This window comes from Apium graveolens, chromosome 2 (assembly GCF_009905375.1).
Source record: "Apium graveolens cultivar Ventura chromosome 2, ASM990537v1, whole genome shotgun sequence".
NCBI lineage: Eukaryota > Viridiplantae > Streptophyta > Magnoliopsida > Apiales > Apiaceae > Apium > Apium graveolens.
The window spans coordinates 177967522-177986014 of record NC_133648.1 but is presented as its reverse complement, the minus strand read 5'-3'; the positions used below and the strand labels follow the sequence as shown (position 1 = coordinate 177986014).

The following is an 18493-nucleotide window of genomic DNA, read 5'->3' as shown; positions in this document are numbered from 1 at the left end:
CTTCCCTTCAGCATTCTTAAGGTCAGAAGTACCAAGAGATTCAAATGGTATGTCGAGCTTTCGCTTCCATGGAGAAGCGTTCAGATATTGTAATTGCTCGTTGCTATCTTCATCATCTCTGTCAAAATCCCCCACTAAGGCCTTTTCCAATGCATCAGACATTAGCATGTGATCGAGTTCCGAAGTAACCGCAGAATCAATCACATCCACTTTTAAGCACTCCTCATCTTCTGTAGGGAATTTCATTGCCTTGAATACGTTGAAGGTCACATCCTGATCTTGGACCCGCATAGTAAGTTCCCCTTTTTGCACATCTATCAAGGTACGGCCAGTAGCCAAGAAAGGCCTCCCCAAGATTATGGGAATCTTCTTATCTTCCTCAAAATCCAGAATAACAAAATCAGCAGGAAAGAAGAGCTTATCCACCTTGATGAGCACATCCTCAACTATGCCCCTTGGGTAAGTAATGGAACGGTCCGCCAATTGTAGCGACATGTATGTAAGTTTTGGATCAGGCAGATCCAGCTTTTTAAAGATCGACAACGGCATCAGATTAATGCTTGCTCCCAAATCACAAAGGCACTTGTCAAAAGTTAGTTTGCCAATGGTGCAAGGAATGGTGAAGCTTCCTGGATCTTTCAGTTTTGGTGGTAACTTTTGTTGCAGAACCGCGCTGCATTCTTCCGTGAGAGCAACGGTTTCAAGGTCATCCAGTTTCACCTTCCTTGAAAGAATAGTCTTCATAAACTTCGCATAACTAGGCATTTGTTCCAGCGCCTCAGCGAAAGGTATATTGATGTGAAGTTTCTTGAACACCTCCAGAAACTTCCCGAACTGTCTATCCAGCTTTTGTTGCTGCAATCTCTTAGGAAAAGGTGGTGGAGGATAGAGCTGTTTCTCCCCTGTATTAGCCTCAGGCAGAGTGTGTTCAACAGTAGTCTTCTTTGGTTCCGCCACTTTCTCCTTTTGCTTAGATTCTTCATCTCTAACTTCAGCTTCGACTTCTTTTGCCTTTCAGCATCAGCTACTTTTCCAGACCTTAAGGTAATAGCCTTGACTTGCTCTTTAGCTTCCTTTCTGCCTGGTACTTCCGTGTCATTGGGAAGAGTGCCAGGTTGACGATTGAGCACTGCATTGGCTAATTGACCGATTTGATTTTCCAAGGTCTTGATAGAAACCGCCTGACTCTTGCACAACAGCTTAAGTTCCTCAAAATCAGCACTAGTAGGTGCAGCTGCACTTCCCTGTTGAGGATATGATTGCCTTGTAGCATACTGCTGTGGTTGCTGGAATCCAGGTGGGTTAAACTGTTTACTTACTCCTTGCTGATATGTTGGCTGAATAGCATTCTGATTATTCCCCCAGCTGAAATTTGGATGATTTCTGTTGTTAGGATGATAGGTCGCTGGCACAGGCTGCTGTTGTCGCTGATAATTATTCACATACTGAACAGATTCGTTGACAAGAGAACACTGATCCGTAGCATGAGAACCTGCACAAAGCTCACAAACCATAGCTATTTGATTAACTCCATACGTAGCCAAAGAATCAACCTTCATTGATAGCGCTTGGAGCTGGGCTGCAATAGCGGTGGCTGCATCAACTTCCAGAATACCTGCTACCTTGCCTGACGTCATCCTCTGAGTTGGGTTTTGATGCTCATTTGCAGCCATCGTCTCGATAAGATTATACGCCTCAGTATAGCTTTTAGCCCATAAGGCGCCTCCAGCTGCTGCATCGAGCATGGGCCGAGATTGGGCTCCCAAACCATTATAAAAACCAGTGATTACCATCCAATCCGGCATTCCATGATGTGGACATTTTCTCAACATTTCCTTGTAGCGTTCCCAAGCCTCGCACATAGATTCTGTAGGTTGCTGCGCAAACTGAGTAAGAGCACTCCTCATAGCAGCAGTCTTTGCCATTGGATAAAACTTCACCAGAAACTTTTGCGCAAGATCTTGCCACGTAGTGATGGACCCAGCTGGTTCAGAATATAACCAGTCTTTAGCTTTATCCCTCAGTGAGAATGGGAAAAGCCTCAACTTGATAGCCTCATCAGTCACATCATTATACTTAAAAGTGCTGCAGATCTTGACAAAATTCCTTATGTGCATGTTGGGGTCTTCAGTTGCCGCTCCTCCAAAAGAAACAGAATTCTGCACCATCTGAATAGTGCCCGGCTTGATTTCAAAGGTGTTAGCTTGAATAGCCGGATGAAGGATGCTTGACTGAATGTCATCAATTTTAGGCCGAGAAAAATCCATAAGAGCTGGATCAGCTTGAACAATACGATCTCCCATATTTACTGGTTCTTTCTGCTCAGTTCCTGAATCCGAATCCTCAAAATCTAACTTCTCCGGAGTATCAAGAACTTCGTCTTTCTCCTCAGCTGTATCTAAGGTCCTCTTGCGAGCACGAGAACGAGTTTGCATAAACGCTTGCTAAAGTACCTGAAACACAACCGAAAAGAGTAATTAACTACTACGTCCTAATCACTGAGTCCTAATGACCAATGATGGTAAGTACATAAACTAAACAAATACGCCGAGTCCCCGGCAGCGGCGCCAAAAACTTGTTAGGGCAAAAACATGCACTAATATTCACGCAAGTATACGCGTTCGCAAGTAATATAGAATACTTTCTAGTTCGTTCCCTCAGAGACTCAGACTAAGTTATTGTCTAATTAAACTCACTCACCAATGTATGACTACTTCTCAATGTTAAGATAATAACACTTAAAATTGTTGATTAAATATTAACTATAATTAACTACTTAATTAACCACTTAACTAACACTTCAATTTATCAATAATAAAACACTCATGAGATCACAACTTCATTATTACTTCCTTCTATAGCCATTGTTATTACCTTTAGCATGTGACAGTGATGACATTAATCGAATAACACGAAACTGATAAAAGCCAACTTTCATTGTACTAATACCATTCTACCAAGCATCCACAATTAAGATAGAAGTTGAATAGTCATCAATCATGTTGAGTTCCTATATGTCTACAGAAATTGACAACACAACGATTTAAGCACAAGTTATCCCTTTTGATTACATAGGGCAAATAAAACTGTTAGAGTTACCCACTAATCATGCACAACGTACATGAACCTATGCTAGCATGGCAAATTCTAAATCTCAAGATCCACCGTCGCTTCACAAGAGATTAACACCCTATCTTATATGTTCGCGACGCACATAAGACGAATACGCACAACCAATACTAGATATCATGCAATCATCACACACAAAAGTATTAAACAATTAACTAAAGAATTCCATAATAAATCCGTTGCAACCCCATGATCACGATTAGCCCATAATAGAACTTATCGCCATCATGGGTTCATATGAAATCATGATAAACAACACAAGAAAATAATAACTAAACTAATTATATTAAAACAGAGTACGTCACAAGAGTAAATAAGTCAAAGCAAGAAAACTAGCATCCAACGTTACAACGAAACAAGAATCACAAGAAAATATGCTTCCTCTTCGCTGCAGTGTGCTAAATCGGTCTTCTTCCTTATCTCCTTCGCTTCTTGCGCAAAACACAATCTAAAACATAATCTCCTTCATATTCTCTATGAAAACGTCTCAAATCTACTTATATAATAGTCCCATAAAACTCAGATTACATAGAAGTTGGAAGCCAAACAGAAGTAGAAGTCTAAAATAATTCAGCTTTTTCCCCGACCCTGCGCGGCCGCTCAGCATTTCTGCGCGGGCGCGCAAGGCTGCTGCGCGGCCGCTCAGCATTGCTACGCGGGCGCGCAGGACCCTACTGGAAAAATTCCAGGTTTGCTCCGTTTCTTCGCCGTAATCTGCCCGTTCTTTTCCTCTCGCAATGGTGAACACATGCCAAGGCTTATTCTTGATGATTCCTCCTCCGAAATGCAACTAATACCCTGAAATGCATAAACACTAGAAAAACGCATCAAATACACAAAATACTTGATTTCAAGACACCAATTTAAGCCATTTTAAGACGTTCTAAGTGGTATAAAATGCCACTTATCAATAACACTTTACTTTAGTTAAATGAACAATTGCATACTGTGACCCCACAATAAAACTCACTCTACAACACGTTATAGTCTTAGAGATGAAATCCAAAAATACTAAAAATCATATTATTCACAAATCATAAGCTATTACACCTCAAAAGGGTTTCTGAATAAATTTACATGTTCTTTGCCATTATACAATTCATAGATGCACATAAGTCTGGTACATCAAAGTTGAAATCCTAGCCTAGTGGTAGCTCCTACCTGAGCCATAGCAACATCAGTGCCTACAGAAAACTGCAGAATATTTCCAATATGTTCGCGAATTGGGAGTTTGGTCCTGCTCATCTTGCATAGCTGTTGTTGTGTGATGAAGAAATGAAGCAAGGGTGAGCAAAACAGCTCACCAAAATAACATGTATACTATGATTAAAATATAAGAGCCTTCTCATAGTATTTATGAAAGTTTTGGTCAAGCAAAAATGAACCAAGTTGATATCTTAACATTACGAAGTCGCAAAATACTCAATATATATATATATATATACTTTCAAATTATATATATATATATATATAGCTTGTTCGCTAGTGCGAAGTATCTTTATTGATAACTTTCTGAGAATCTTTTTATGTACAAGATAATCATTTACTAAATATAAGATTAAAAATGAAGTTTCAAAATACTCCAACATACTTATATCTTTTCCGAAAACTACTTGAACTACCACTGTTCAAAGTATAATTAGTTTCAAAAGTTCATCACATAGATGAAACTACAAGACAAAACATGTATACAATCAATCTTTGAAATATCATTTAAAAGAAATGAAGTTACGGGATACTTCATTAGTCCCGATATATATACACACACACACACACATATATATATATATATCATACACTCCTTGAAAACCTATATTATGAAAATTATAAACAGAGTTGTAATACCCAATTATTTTGGAAGGAAGAAACTTTGGCATAAACCCGATACATTGCTGATCAGGCAAAGATATCAATCAAATCACCTTTATTACTAGTAAATGGATGAATTCCTCACCGGTCATCACCTTGGCCACGTTAGGACCTTGTGCTGGACCGTCATCCGGCCTTTTACGCGTTGATGGACTGTCACCCAGCCTCTTATACTCTAATAGACCGTACCCCGGTCTGTCGCCTATGCCGACGCATTTAGATAAACTTACTTCCCGAATACCCCGGTCTGTCGCCTATGCCGACGCATTTAGATAAACTTACTTCCCAAATATTGGGCAAGTAATCAAAAACTCTTTTATCAAATTAGCAACTTCGTTGTGATAAAAATACACCACGGAGCCAGATCCCTTAGGTTTTGAGCATGTATTTAAATCCCTCCACGAAAGGAAAGATTTAAGTTAAAAATGAGTTTTGGGATCCGCTCTAACTTTTAAAATCATTTTGAAGATAATGTTTGATAATCAAAAATAATGTTTGATTATTATTCCAAACTATCGAATATACCTTATTCGATTAATATTTATAGAAAACTATATAAAATATACTCGGGAACCTCGCCTCCCGATTTTAGGAAAATGTTCAACTTTGGGTCCCCTTTACTAAGGGTATACGCAACTACTATTTATCTCTAGCTGTAAAGCATAATGTAATGTAACATTTAATCGAGGAATTATAACTCACATGAAATAAAAATAGATAAACAATATTAAATTATGAAACACACAAACCCTAAAGATGAAGAAATGATATATACAAAGATTCAAAAGATGAAAATGACTCTCTAAGTCCACACTCAAGTCATGGGAAGAAGTTCATTAACATGTTCAAGCATCCATGAAGAATACGACATAAAAGGACTTCCAGTATCAGATACATGGTTTGATTTGAAGTTTTGAAGATCATGGTTTCAGTGGTCGAAGCTAGAAATAACCATCCAAGATGTATCAGCTATCCAGTTCAAAAGGAATTGAATTAAATCAGTTCATGTTAGTTGTTTTTGAACCAGACCAGTGCACTAAACATCAACATCACAAAAAAAATATTTGATTCAATAACACAGAAGAAGTGGTTCTTTGATTATAGCTATTTGAGACTAGAAAATAAATCAAGGAAAAACTCAACATTTTGAAGGTCGCAAGTTGGAATTATACAAAAATATTCTTAAGGTAAATTAGCACCTCTCTGTGGTCGCAAGTTCGCAAGTTGGACATATGGTTGCAAGTTGAGCATATGGTCTCAAGTTAAGTGTATGGTCCGTGTTGTGATATAAGTCGCAAGTTGGGTTTTGCAGTCGCAAGTTGTGACAGTAGTAATCTATGGTCGCAAGTTGATTTAGTGGTCACAAGTTGACCATTAAATCATATGGTCGCAAGTTAACCATATGGTCACAACTTATAGAAGACAGTCGCCAGCTAGCACTTGGAGGATTTTTAGAATTAAACTGAAACAAATTTAAATGAAACAAGTGGCCCAAATTAAGCCACCTGTCCAAATGAATTTGAAGACTACAAAGCAACAAAATGAATATGTATTCATTTGGTTATCTTCTTCAGTTTTCAACAGAAAGTGTTTACGGGAGCTCGATTAAAGAACCTCATTTATTAAGCTTGTAAACATAGTGTTGTGCTACTGAATTTATTGTAGCTAATCAATTCATGGATTAGATTGTAACAGCCTCATGGATTATATTAATAAACCAATATATTTCTCGAATTATTTCATGTCTATTTTCCTTCCGTACTTATAATGAAGAATTTGTAAATGAATCGAAAAAGATTGTAGATATCATATTCAACCCCCCCTTCTACGATACTTTGGGACTAACATTTGGTATTAGAGCTTGTTGATTGACATACAAATCAAGATCCGGAGAAAAAAACAAGTTCTTGAAATTTTTTTAACTTTCAAAAATTCTCATTTCTAGAAATTTTTGAACTTTAAATAATTTTAATTCCGCCAAGATGATGAACAACCAAAGAATTGGAAGTATCAAGGTTCCACCATTCGACAGAGATAATTACAACCTATGGAAGAAAAAAAATGATGTTATTTATGAAAGTTTCGAATGCACTTTACATTGGGATATTACTGAATCACCCTTATATCCCGATGGAAGTAGTTGCTGAATCCACTTCTGCAACTGATATAAGAATTCCTTTCTCATATACTCCCAGGGATCCGTCTAAATATATGAGACTGACAAGGAGTTGATAAATCCGGACACAAGCCTTCAACTCATAATTATGGAATCGACCGATAATGATATGAGCCATCAACTTCTAGGAAGTAACAATGCAAAGGATATGTGTGATACAATTGAGCTTTTGATGGAAGGTACAGAAGAAGTCAAAGAAAATAAGATGGATATTCTGACTACTCAGTATGAGGCATTCAAACTTCAACCTGAAGAAACACTGTCTTCACTCTTTGAGAGATATATAAGATTGTTAAGCGAATTAAAGTTACAAGGGAAAGTTTATCATATACATGAGTCTAACAGAAAGTTTATGCTGACGCTCCCTGTTCACCTGGAACAAAAGAACACATCTATCAGGGAAAGACCTGATTTTATTACCATGTCTCTGGATGTGATATATAAAAATCCAAGAACCCATGAACTAGAGCAAGAGCAGAGAGCTATTATCTATGGACCTGGTTCTATTGACAGTAAGAGTACGACACTTGTAAAAACCACTGCACTTGTTGTTCGTGAACCTGAAACCCAAGAAGTCAAGGTTCCACCCTCCTCAACAATGAAGAAAATTATTGTAGTTGAAATTGCTCATGGTGAGCCAGAGGATGAAAGTGAATTTTACACTCAGGAAGAACTTGAACAGTTGGAGGACAAATCTATGTCATACATGGCTGCAAAGTTTAGTCATGTTAGATTCAGAAGGAAACCCAACTATAAACCAATGGGTTCATCAGGGAGATTTCAGAAAGGAAGCTACTCATCAGGGTCAAGCTCTAGAGGAGGCTACAAGTAAGTTGGGTAGACAAGAGCAAAATAAGATGTTACAACTGTAATGAGTTGGGGCACTTTGCATCTGATTGCAGAAAGCCCAAAGCAGCAAAAGGAAATGATTCCTATGAAAAGAAGGAAACTTATGAAGATCTGAAGAGGAAGAATAAGAAGCTGAAATAAAAGCTAAAAGCTTATGTGGTTAAGGAAAAGAGAAGAGCATATATTGCTGAAGAAAAAAGCTAAGATGATACTGATTCGGGTGAAGAGGAAGAGTATGTGAATCTAGCTCTTATGGAAAACTCTGTAGAGGAATCACCACAATCATCTCAGGTTCCTGAACTTACGACTATTGATATGTCTGTGTCCAAATACAAATCTACTGTGCATGAACTTACTTTAGAATTGTATAATGTTCATACAAGCATGCTTGCATATAAACTTGAAAATGATAAGTTAGTTCTTAAGGCTGAGAGTTTAACCTCTAGAAATGAAGAACTATAATTACTTATAGTTAGCTTAGAAGACCTTAGATAAAAGAATGAATATCTAGAGAATAAGGTTAAGTGCAACGTAGACATAGAAGCCATTCTTAAAACCCAAATTGTTGACTTAGAAAAGAAGTTACAGGCTATTAAAAATGCAGCTTTGACTCAGAAGGAGATAATAGACAGTCAAAGATTTAAATCTAAGACTTCAATAGGACTTGACTATTCTAAGCTGAACAATAAGAAGCATAATAGTGCATCTCAGATAAACATGTTTGTCCCAGAAAAGGTACCATATGTTATTAAGGTTGCTGTAACTCCTTTGTTCACTGAGTCCATTTCAGAACCTTTGGAAGAAGTAAGTTTGCTAATTGTTAAGTGGCATTTATTTCCACTTAGAACACTCCGTAAAGGCTCGAATTGGTGTTTTGTACTCGAGTTGTTTGTGTATTTGATGTGTTTTTGTAGTGTTTTACATTTCAGGGCATAATCGGAAGAAGGACTGGATATTACATGAATTATACTTAGAAGAGTGTTAGGATGGAGCCTTGGTCAATTGCGTGAAAGAAACCAGCATTTACAGTCAAGAAATAAGAAAAGAACCAGTTTTTCCAGAAGCTCAGCGCGGCCGCGCTACACTTGGGAGCGACCGCGCCATACTAAGAGCGGTCGCGAGGGATCTCAGGGCGGCCGCACTAGGTCAATTTTAAAGAATCATGCTTCTAATAGAAGATTGAATGGCTGGGCTTCTGATTCATTTGGGATGGTATTTAAAGACTTTTTGAAGACATTTTTCATAACGGAGAGCAAGGAGAGAGCAGGTAAAGACCTAATAGCACAAAGCAACGAAGGAGAAGAAGATCTAGTTTTTACTTGTGATTTTTTACTTAAGTTGTAATCTTGGATGCTTGTTTTCTCTATTTTTTTGAACCTAATACTCTTGTTAACGTATTTTGATATTTATTCAGTTTATAAAGACCTCGTTTATCTTAGTTTATTTACCATGCTTTCATCCGGAACCCACGGTGATGATGAGTTCGGTTATGAACTAATTGTTATCGTGGGTTTCTAACGAATTTACTTATGGATTTCTATAGTTAATTATTTCGATACCTAAGTGTGTGGTGATTGTATGATATCCTACTATTGGTTGTGCTTATTCGTCTTATATGCGTCGCGAACATATATGATAGCGTGTTAATCTCTATTGAAACGATAATGAATATAGAGGTTTAGGACTTGCCATGCTAGCTTAGGTTCATGTATTTGTCATGCATGATTAGTAGGTAATTTTAACCATCTTACTTGCCCTATGTAATCAAGATAGATAACTTGTGCATTAAACCTTTATGATGTCAAATTCTATAGACATATAGGGTCCCAACATAATTGGTGTCTATTCAGCTTCTATCTCTTTTGTGGAAGTTTGGTAGCAGGGTATTCATACAACGAAAGTTGGCATTTACTAGTTTCATGTTATCTGATTAGTTGTCATTACCATTGCATACTAAGGTTAAGAAAAATGACTTTAAATAAAGTATTTAATGAAGTTAGAATCGCATGTTGTCTCATATAAGTAATTCAATCTCAATTCTCTTAATTAATGCTATTTAGTATAATCTCTTAGTGTAATCAAAACCCAATTTGTTATTTGTCTTAGCATTGAGCGATAACCATATATTGTTGCATAAGTGCATAAATTGAATTAACCTAAACCAGTCTTTGTGGGAATGAACTAGAAATTATTCTATATTACTTGCGAACGCATATACTTGCGTGTAATTTTAGCGCGTGTTTTCATCCTAACAAGTTTTTGGCGCCGCTGCCGAGGACTCAGTGTTAATTTTTAGTTTATGTGCTTGTCATAAATGGTCGTTAAAGTTCACTGACTCGGATATTTTACTTACTTGTTTGTTTATTGGTGTTTCAGGTACTCTAGAAAGCATTTATGCTAACGCGTTCTCGATCTCGCAAGAGAACATTGGATAAAGTGGAGGAAGAAGTTGAAGTAGTTGAAGAAGAAGTCTTAGTTGAGAAAGTTGAAGAAGAAGCGATCATTGCAATGGGAGAACCAAAGATTAATGACATTCAGTCTAGTATTGTCAGACCATCCATCGTGACTAATACTTTTGAAATCAAATCTAGCACGATTCAGATGGTGTAGAATTCAGTACAGTTTTGGGATTCTCTCACGGAAGATCCCAATACTCACATTAGAGATTTCATCAAAATCCGTGATACCTTCAGGTTCAGTGGTGTTTTTGAAGATGCTGTTAAGCTGAGGCTGTTCCCATTCTCTCTGAGGGACAAGGCTAAGAGCTAGTTATACTCTCTACCAGTTGGTTCTATCACTACTTGGGAAGATCTTGCTCAAAAGTTTCTTATGAAATTCTTCCCTATGGCAAAGACGGCTGCAATCAGAAATGCTCTTACTCAATTTGTGCAGCAATCAGGAGAATCTTTATGTGAAGCTTGGGAACGTTATAAGGAGAGGCTTAGAAAGTGTCCTCATCATGTGATTCCTGACTGGATGATTATCAACTGCTTTTATAATGGCTTGGGAGCACAGTCTAGACCCATGCTCGATGCGGCATCAGGTGGAGCCTTATGGGCTAAGAGCTATGATGAAGCTTATGCGTTGATTGAACTGATGGCTGCTAATGAATACCAGAATCCAACGCAGAGATTACCTCAAGGCAAGGTAGCAGGAATTTTGGAGTTGGATACAACTACTGCTATAGCTGCTCAGCTTAAGGCTTTAACGATGAAGGTGAATTCTTTGGCTAATTATGGAGTTAATCAGTTCTCTAGTGTCTGTGAGCTTTGTGCTGGTGCGCATAAGATGGAGCAGTGTGCTATTTCTAGTGAATCCGCTTAGTTCGTGAGCAACTTTCAGAGGTCGCAACATCCAGTTCCAGCCACCTATCATCCCAACAACCGTAATCATCCTAACTTCAGCTGGAGCAACAATCAAAATATGGTGCAACAGCCTTATCAACAGTATGCAGCAAATCAATTTAACCCTCCTGGTTTTCAACAACTGCAATATGCACCAAGATAACAACTCCAACTTCAACAACTACCATCTAATGAAAAATCTGAATTGAAGGAGTTGAGGCTCATGTGCAAGAGCCAAGCGGTTTCTATCAAGACTCTGGAGAATCAAATATGGCAGATTGACAATGCCTTGCTTAATCGACAACCTGGTACACTCCCTAGTGACACAGAAGTTCCAGGAAAGAAGGAAGCAAAAGAGCAGGTTAAGGCAATTATATTGAGGTCTGGGAAGGTTGCGAACCCTGAAAAATCTCAAGTTTCAGAAGATGAAGTTGTGGCTAATGAAGATATGCAGAAGGAAGCAGAAGTGGAATCAAGAAATAAAACTATGGAACACACTCCTCCTGAGGGTAATACAGGGGAGAAACAGGTCTATCGTCCACCTCCTGTTTCTAAGAGGCTGCAGAAGCAAAAGTTGGATAAGCAATTTTCTAAGTTTCTGGAGGTGTTCAAGAAACTTCATATCAACATACCTTTCGATGAAGCTCTTGAACAGATGCCTAGCTATACGAAGTTTATGAAAGGTATTCTCTCTCGGAAAGTGAAGCTCGATGACTTGGAGACCGTTGCTCTTACGGAGGAATGTAGTGATGTGCTGCAACAGAAGTTACCTCCAAAGCTTAAAGATCCTGGAAGCTTCACCATTCCTTGCACCATCATAAAATTATCATTCGACAAATGTTTATGTGATTTGGGAGCTATCATCAATCTGATGCCTTTGTCTATCTTCAAGAAGTTGGATCTACCTGATCCAAAGCCTACATATATGTCCTTGCAGTTGGTCGATCATTCTATTACATATCCACGAGGCATTGTGGAGGATGTCTTGGTCAAGGTGAACAAACTCATCTTTCCTGCTGACTTTGTAATTCTTGATTTCGAGGAGGATAAAAAAGATTCCCATAATCTTGGGAAGACCATTCTTGGCTACTGGCCGAACTTTGATTGATGTGCAGAAGGGTGAGCTCACTATGCGTGTACTGGATCAGGATGTGACCTTTAATGTTTTCAATGCCATGAAATTCCCTACTGATAAAGAGGAGTGCTTAAAGGTAGAATTGGTCGATTATGTGGTTACTTTAGAACTTGATCAAATGCTAAGGTCTGATGCCCTAGAGAAAGCCTTGATGGGGAATTCAGATAGTAAAGATGATGAAGGTGATGAGCAATTGCAGTATTTGAATGCTTCTCCTTGGAAGCGAAGGCTGGATATGCCTTTTAAATCTCTTGCATTGGAAGAGCTGAAAAATTCGCCAAAACGTCTCAAGCCATCTATTGAGGAAGCTCATAGACTCGAGCTTAAACCTTTGCTTGAACACTTGAGGTATGCATTTTTAGGTGATGCATCTACTTTGCATGTTATTATTGCATCTGATCTTTCAGGTAGTGCAGAGGAAAAGCTCTTGAGAATTCTGAGAGAGTTCAAATCGGCAATTGGATGGACTATAGCAGATATTAAGGGAATCAACCCTTCTTATTGCATGCATAAAACTCTGCTAGTGAAAGGAAGCAATCCGACTATTGAGCAACAGAGAAGGCTAAATCCGATCATGAAAGAGGTTGTGAAGAAGGAAATTCTTAAGTGGCTAGACGCAGGCATTATTTATCCGATTTCTGACAGTTCTTGGGTAAGCCCAGTTCAGTGTGTGCCGAAGAAAGGAGGCATTACCGTTGTTGCTAATGAAAAGAATGAGCTCATTCCTACTCAAACAGTCCAAGGTGGAGAGTTTTCATGGATTACAGAAAGTTAAACAAGGTCACGAGGAAGGATCACTTCCCTCTTCCTTTTATTGATCAGTTGCTTGATAGGTTGGCTGGGCATGAGTACTATTGTCTTCTGGATGGATATTCGGGCTATAATCAGATTTGCATCGCTCTAGAAGATCAGGAAAAGACTACCTTCACTTGTCCGTTTGGTACTTTTGACTTCAGAAGAGTTTCTTTTGGGTTATGTGGTGCACCTGCCACATTTCAAACATGTATGATGACCTTCTTCTCTGACATGATTGGTCAGAATATGGAAGTGTTTATGGATGATTTCTCTGTGTTCGGGGATTCTTTCGACGAGTGTTCGCAAAATCTTGGCGCGGTTCTTAAAAGGTGTGTTGAGACCAATCTGGTTCTCAACTGGGAGAAATGTCACTTTATGGTGCAACAGGGCATCATTCTTGGACAGAAGATCTCTAGTAAAGGTCTTGAGGTGGACAAATCCGGTGGGGGTAATTGAAAACCTTCCCCCACCAATTTCTGTTAAGGGAATTCGTAGTTTTCTTGGTCATGCGGGTTTCTATCGACGGTTCATCAAGGATTTCTCTAAAATCTCTAAACTATTGTGTAATCTATTAGAGAAAGATGTTCCTTTCAAGTTTGATGATAAGCGTCTAGCAACTTTTGAGAGCTTAAAGAAGAGCTTGATCACAACACCTTTCATAACTGCAACTGATTGGAATGGGCCTTTTGAAATGATGTGCGATGCAAGTGACAATGCAGTTGGAGCGGTCCTTGGGCAAAGGAAGAACAATATATTTTATGTGGTTTACTATGCTAGTAAGACCCTAAATTATGGCGCCCTCCAAACCCGGGTCAGAAGTTTGGGGTCCACACACACACACCTTATTTATAACCTGCTTATAACAATAATAAAGATAATAATAATATGCATGGACCCTACTTACCAACTACCACGGACCGCAACAGGTTAAAGTATGTACACAAGCCAAACACACCTACTTATATTACAAACCGTTCAAATCCCAACTATTCCAACTCAGAACTGAGTAATTAACATTATTACAAACTTTTACAAACTCAAATTATCCCAAAAGAAGCCTACTAGCTTAACTCGATCAACCTGAACCCCTAGCTCTCGCGCTGGACTGGGGATCCTCGGTACCAATCAGTTCCTTCTTAACTGGAAAAGAACATAAACAACATCACACAAATGAGCTAACTAGCTCAGCAAGTCATAATGACAAAACTGAGAATAATGATCATCAAGTGAAAAGGGTTATGATACCAAGTGAACAATAAATTATTATTTAGAATTGGATATTATATTTTCATTTTAAAAACCAAGGTTAGGCTGCTGATCAGTCACGCACTAACCCCGAGCAAAGTACACAACACTGCTCTAACTACTGGATCCAAGGCACACATTGGCCTAACTTGACTATTATATGGTCTGACCACGAATCTGGTCCATAATTTTATAAAAACAATCCAATTCTAACATAATAACTGAATAAACAGTAATAAGCAATAAACAGAATCATTAACAACATTGGACGTTCAATAATGAAATGGTTTCAATCTGCATAAGGATCAATATGGTATTTTCAAGTCTTGGATGTTAGGTAATGAAAGAATTGGATAACAAAGGAATCAATATTTCAGGGTTACCAGGAATTGGTCTTTCAAATCATAAGGTACCATGGTTTGAGTATATAAATAATTCGGTTCAGTGTTTGGTATTTAGTTTGTATGTATTTTTGGAGTAGTATCGTATATCTGTGGTTCGTATTTGGGTGTACAACAATCAATGGTTTAGAAAGAATAAGGTTTACGACTCAAGATCAATAACTGGAATCAGGGTTTTGGGTTCAGTCCTTCAAAGCACTTGCAATATAAAACAGGACTATCAATCCACTATAATATATCTCGAGAAAGTTCAGAACACTTGCCTGATATTAGCTTGCTATACTTCTCTAACTTTCAATCACAACCGTCTACTCCTCGACTATCTGTTTCCCTTTCCTACGCCTTACCTCTTCTGCTCACATATTATAAGCATCTATCAATATTCAACTCATACGATTCTATTCAACATATATTTCTATCTACCCTTCGTTTCACCCAAATCCGATTAACGGATTGAAAGTTATACTATAAACAAGTAAACATCGAATATATATACCGACAGTCAACCAACAAGTCACATATAACACATAACACGTTAAACAATCAATGATATATCATTTATAATGGAGTCTCGGATCATAAACAGGCTTTCGGGTATTTAAAATGATTTTTAAAATATTTTTCAGAATTAAAACGGGTCGTTGGATCAATTACGGAGTAATAAACAGGGTTCGGCTGGCCAAATCTAGCTTCAAAACAATTTTGTAATAATTATCGAGCCTTGAAAACAATTTAAAATAATATTTTAAAGCTCGAAACTATTTTTCGGAATTTTTAAATCATTTTTAAATAATGAAATCTAATTAAATAATTAAGTAAAATCAATTAATAATTAATTAAATCAATTAATCAATTAATTTTCGAATTAATTGACCAATTAATCAATTAAATACTGACTGCAATTAATTAACTAATTAATTCATATTTATTTTTGAATTAAAAATAATTTTTGGAATTAAAATAATAATTTTTGGAATTTTTAGAAATTAAAAATGAATTTTTATAATTAAAATAAATAGAAAATATGATTTTTAAATAATTTTAAAACAGGAATCCAAAATATGCAAATTCTGGAAAGTTCAGGGACTGAACTTCACCATCTTTAAAAGTACAGGGACTAAACTGCAATTTTGCAGTCCAGTCGCCGGAAAATACTGGGGTGGCCGGAGAACATCGCCGGTTTCCGGTGAATCGACAAAAACTTCAAAACACAACTCCCTTCGATACAGACATCCTCTGTTAACAAGCTATATACCAATCGATTGCAAATTTCATAAGGAACACAACCCACTATAACACAACAGCTAATAATCCCTAAATCAAAGAGCCCCAAATTTCAATTAAAAATATTCATACGGGTTATAAACCCTAATTTTAAAATTTGAAGATTAAACTCAATTTTGAACATGTTATTGAACTCCAAATCAGTCATATGACATATGAAAATCATCAGGAAAACAAGCTCTACAACATGCAATCATCAAATCATTCAAACAATCATCTGAACAAAAATTCATATTTTTAATAAAAATAATTCAAAAATAAATAAAATTTCCAGAAAATAAACCTTTGATTCTGCAGGTGTATGGATCACAGATTCTGGTAGAGCTCTTCAAGACCTTCAATTTGGTTACTCGAGCTTTTCAAACAAAGATCAATAACACCTTCAAAAGTTGGTTTGATTTTCGGAAGATTATATGAATATAAGTATTTTCTCTGGAAAATTATATAATTACTGACTGCAAATAATTTTAGATACGGAATAAAATACGGTAAAGGCTATTTATATTTACGGAAAATTAGTATCCCGTTGGATCATTTCAGATACAAAATGGTACGTTTATTTATAAAAACTGATCCAAACGGTATCGGTTTTCGGGATAAATATCCAAATCAGTACAATTTGTACTGCGGTCTTGGTCTCAGCGCCTGGTTACACGTGTTACGAGGTGATAATTGTGATAGTTTAATAAAAAGATCCCGTTTATCGAAAATACGAGTTTTATTGATTGTAACACCCCCAGATCCGGGGTCGGGGATCCGGGTTGTCACGGTCTTTCTTTCCACAATATCACTTCACTTAATTAATAATAAATAACCTCATGTTGTGACCCCATACTAACACACACCACAACCCGTTATAGTCTCAGAGATGAAATTGAAATAAGTACAAGTCTTTGAATCCACCATTTAAAAGTTATTACAACCCAAAATGATTACTTGATAAATTTACAGTTAATTGCCATTATCTGCCACAAGTTATAATTATACATAATTTGATTCTCAAAAGTAGATGGTCTGAACTACAATGGATCTACCTCTGTAGCTATAGCAGCTACAACATCATCGGGAAGACGCGGGACGCTTCCCACGCGCTTGCGCTGGGTCTGCTGGAGTCTGGCCATCTCTCCTAACTGTTGTTGTGTGATGAAGAAATAAAGCAAGAGTGAGCCTTACAGCTCGCAAGATAATACATAGTGATAACAATAATATAAGTATCTAAATGGATACTTAATAGAATCTCTATCATGTGTAAGATAATTACTTACTAGATATAAGTAAAAACAAGGAATGAAGTTACCAATACTTCACCACACTTATATCATTTATAGAGCTACTTGAACTACCACCGTTCAAAGTATTATAAGTTTTAAGAAAAACATCCCATAGATGAGACCACAAGTTAAGACTTGAATAGATTCAATCTTTGAAATATTATTGAATGAAAAAGTTATGAGATACTTTATTTAGTCCCGATATATATATCCACATATATATCTCTTAAACATTTCCTGGAACCTCTGTTATGTAAAGTATGAACAGAGTTTGAAACATCCAATGAATTTTGGAAAGGAAAAGAATTTTGGCATAAACCAGATATCTTGCTGATCAGGCAAAGATACCAATAAGTAACCTTTTCTACTAGTAGATGGATGAATCCCCCACCGGTCATCACCCTGGCCTCATAAGGACCTTGTGCTGGACCGCCACCCGGCCTCTTACGCGTTGATGGACTGCCACCCAACCACTTACACTTTGATAGACCGTACCCCGGCCTGTCGCTTATGCCGACTCAATTAGATGGGCTTACTTCCCGAACATTGGGCAAGTAATCAATTCATTTACCAAAACTGCAACCTCGTTGCGAATATAAAATACACCACAGAGCCGGATTCCCCAGGTTTTGAGCGAGTATTTAAATCCCCTTAAAAAAGGAAGATCTTAAATATAAAAATGAGTTTTGGGATCCGCTCTGACTTTAAAAATCATTTTGAAGACTCGAAAACACTTTATAGAGTGTTTGGAGTAAAGCTGATTTAATGAAGTAAATCAGTCCCCAGAATATTTAGAAAATGACTGAATATTATTATTTAAATAATATTCCCATAAAGAATAATTTTTATAAAAATAATTGAAGTAGAAGTATTAAAACTTATACTTGAAACGAGTATTAAATAACCAAAGATATACTTATATGAAAGTATTATCTTTATTTGAATAATCGAAAATAAGTTTGATTATTGACACCTTATTCTTTAATAAAATAAAG

At 37.1% G+C, this 18493-nt stretch overlaps 2 non-coding genes across 2 annotated transcripts; one reads left to right on the top strand and one right to left on the bottom strand.

Moving 5' to 3' along the window:
* Window positions 1-1803: 1803 nt before the first annotated feature.
* On the top strand, window positions 1804-1910 carry LOC141709536 (small nucleolar RNA R71). The gene has a single exon (XR_012570106.1). It is a non-coding gene; the product is annotated as a small nucleolar RNA R71 (small nucleolar RNA).
* Window positions 1911-10882: 8972 nt separating this feature from the next.
* Window positions 10883-10989, bottom strand: LOC141709837 (small nucleolar RNA R71). Its single transcript, XR_012570394.1, has one exon. It is a non-coding gene; the product is annotated as a small nucleolar RNA R71 (small nucleolar RNA).
* Between the last annotated feature and the right edge of the window lie 7504 nt (window positions 10990-18493).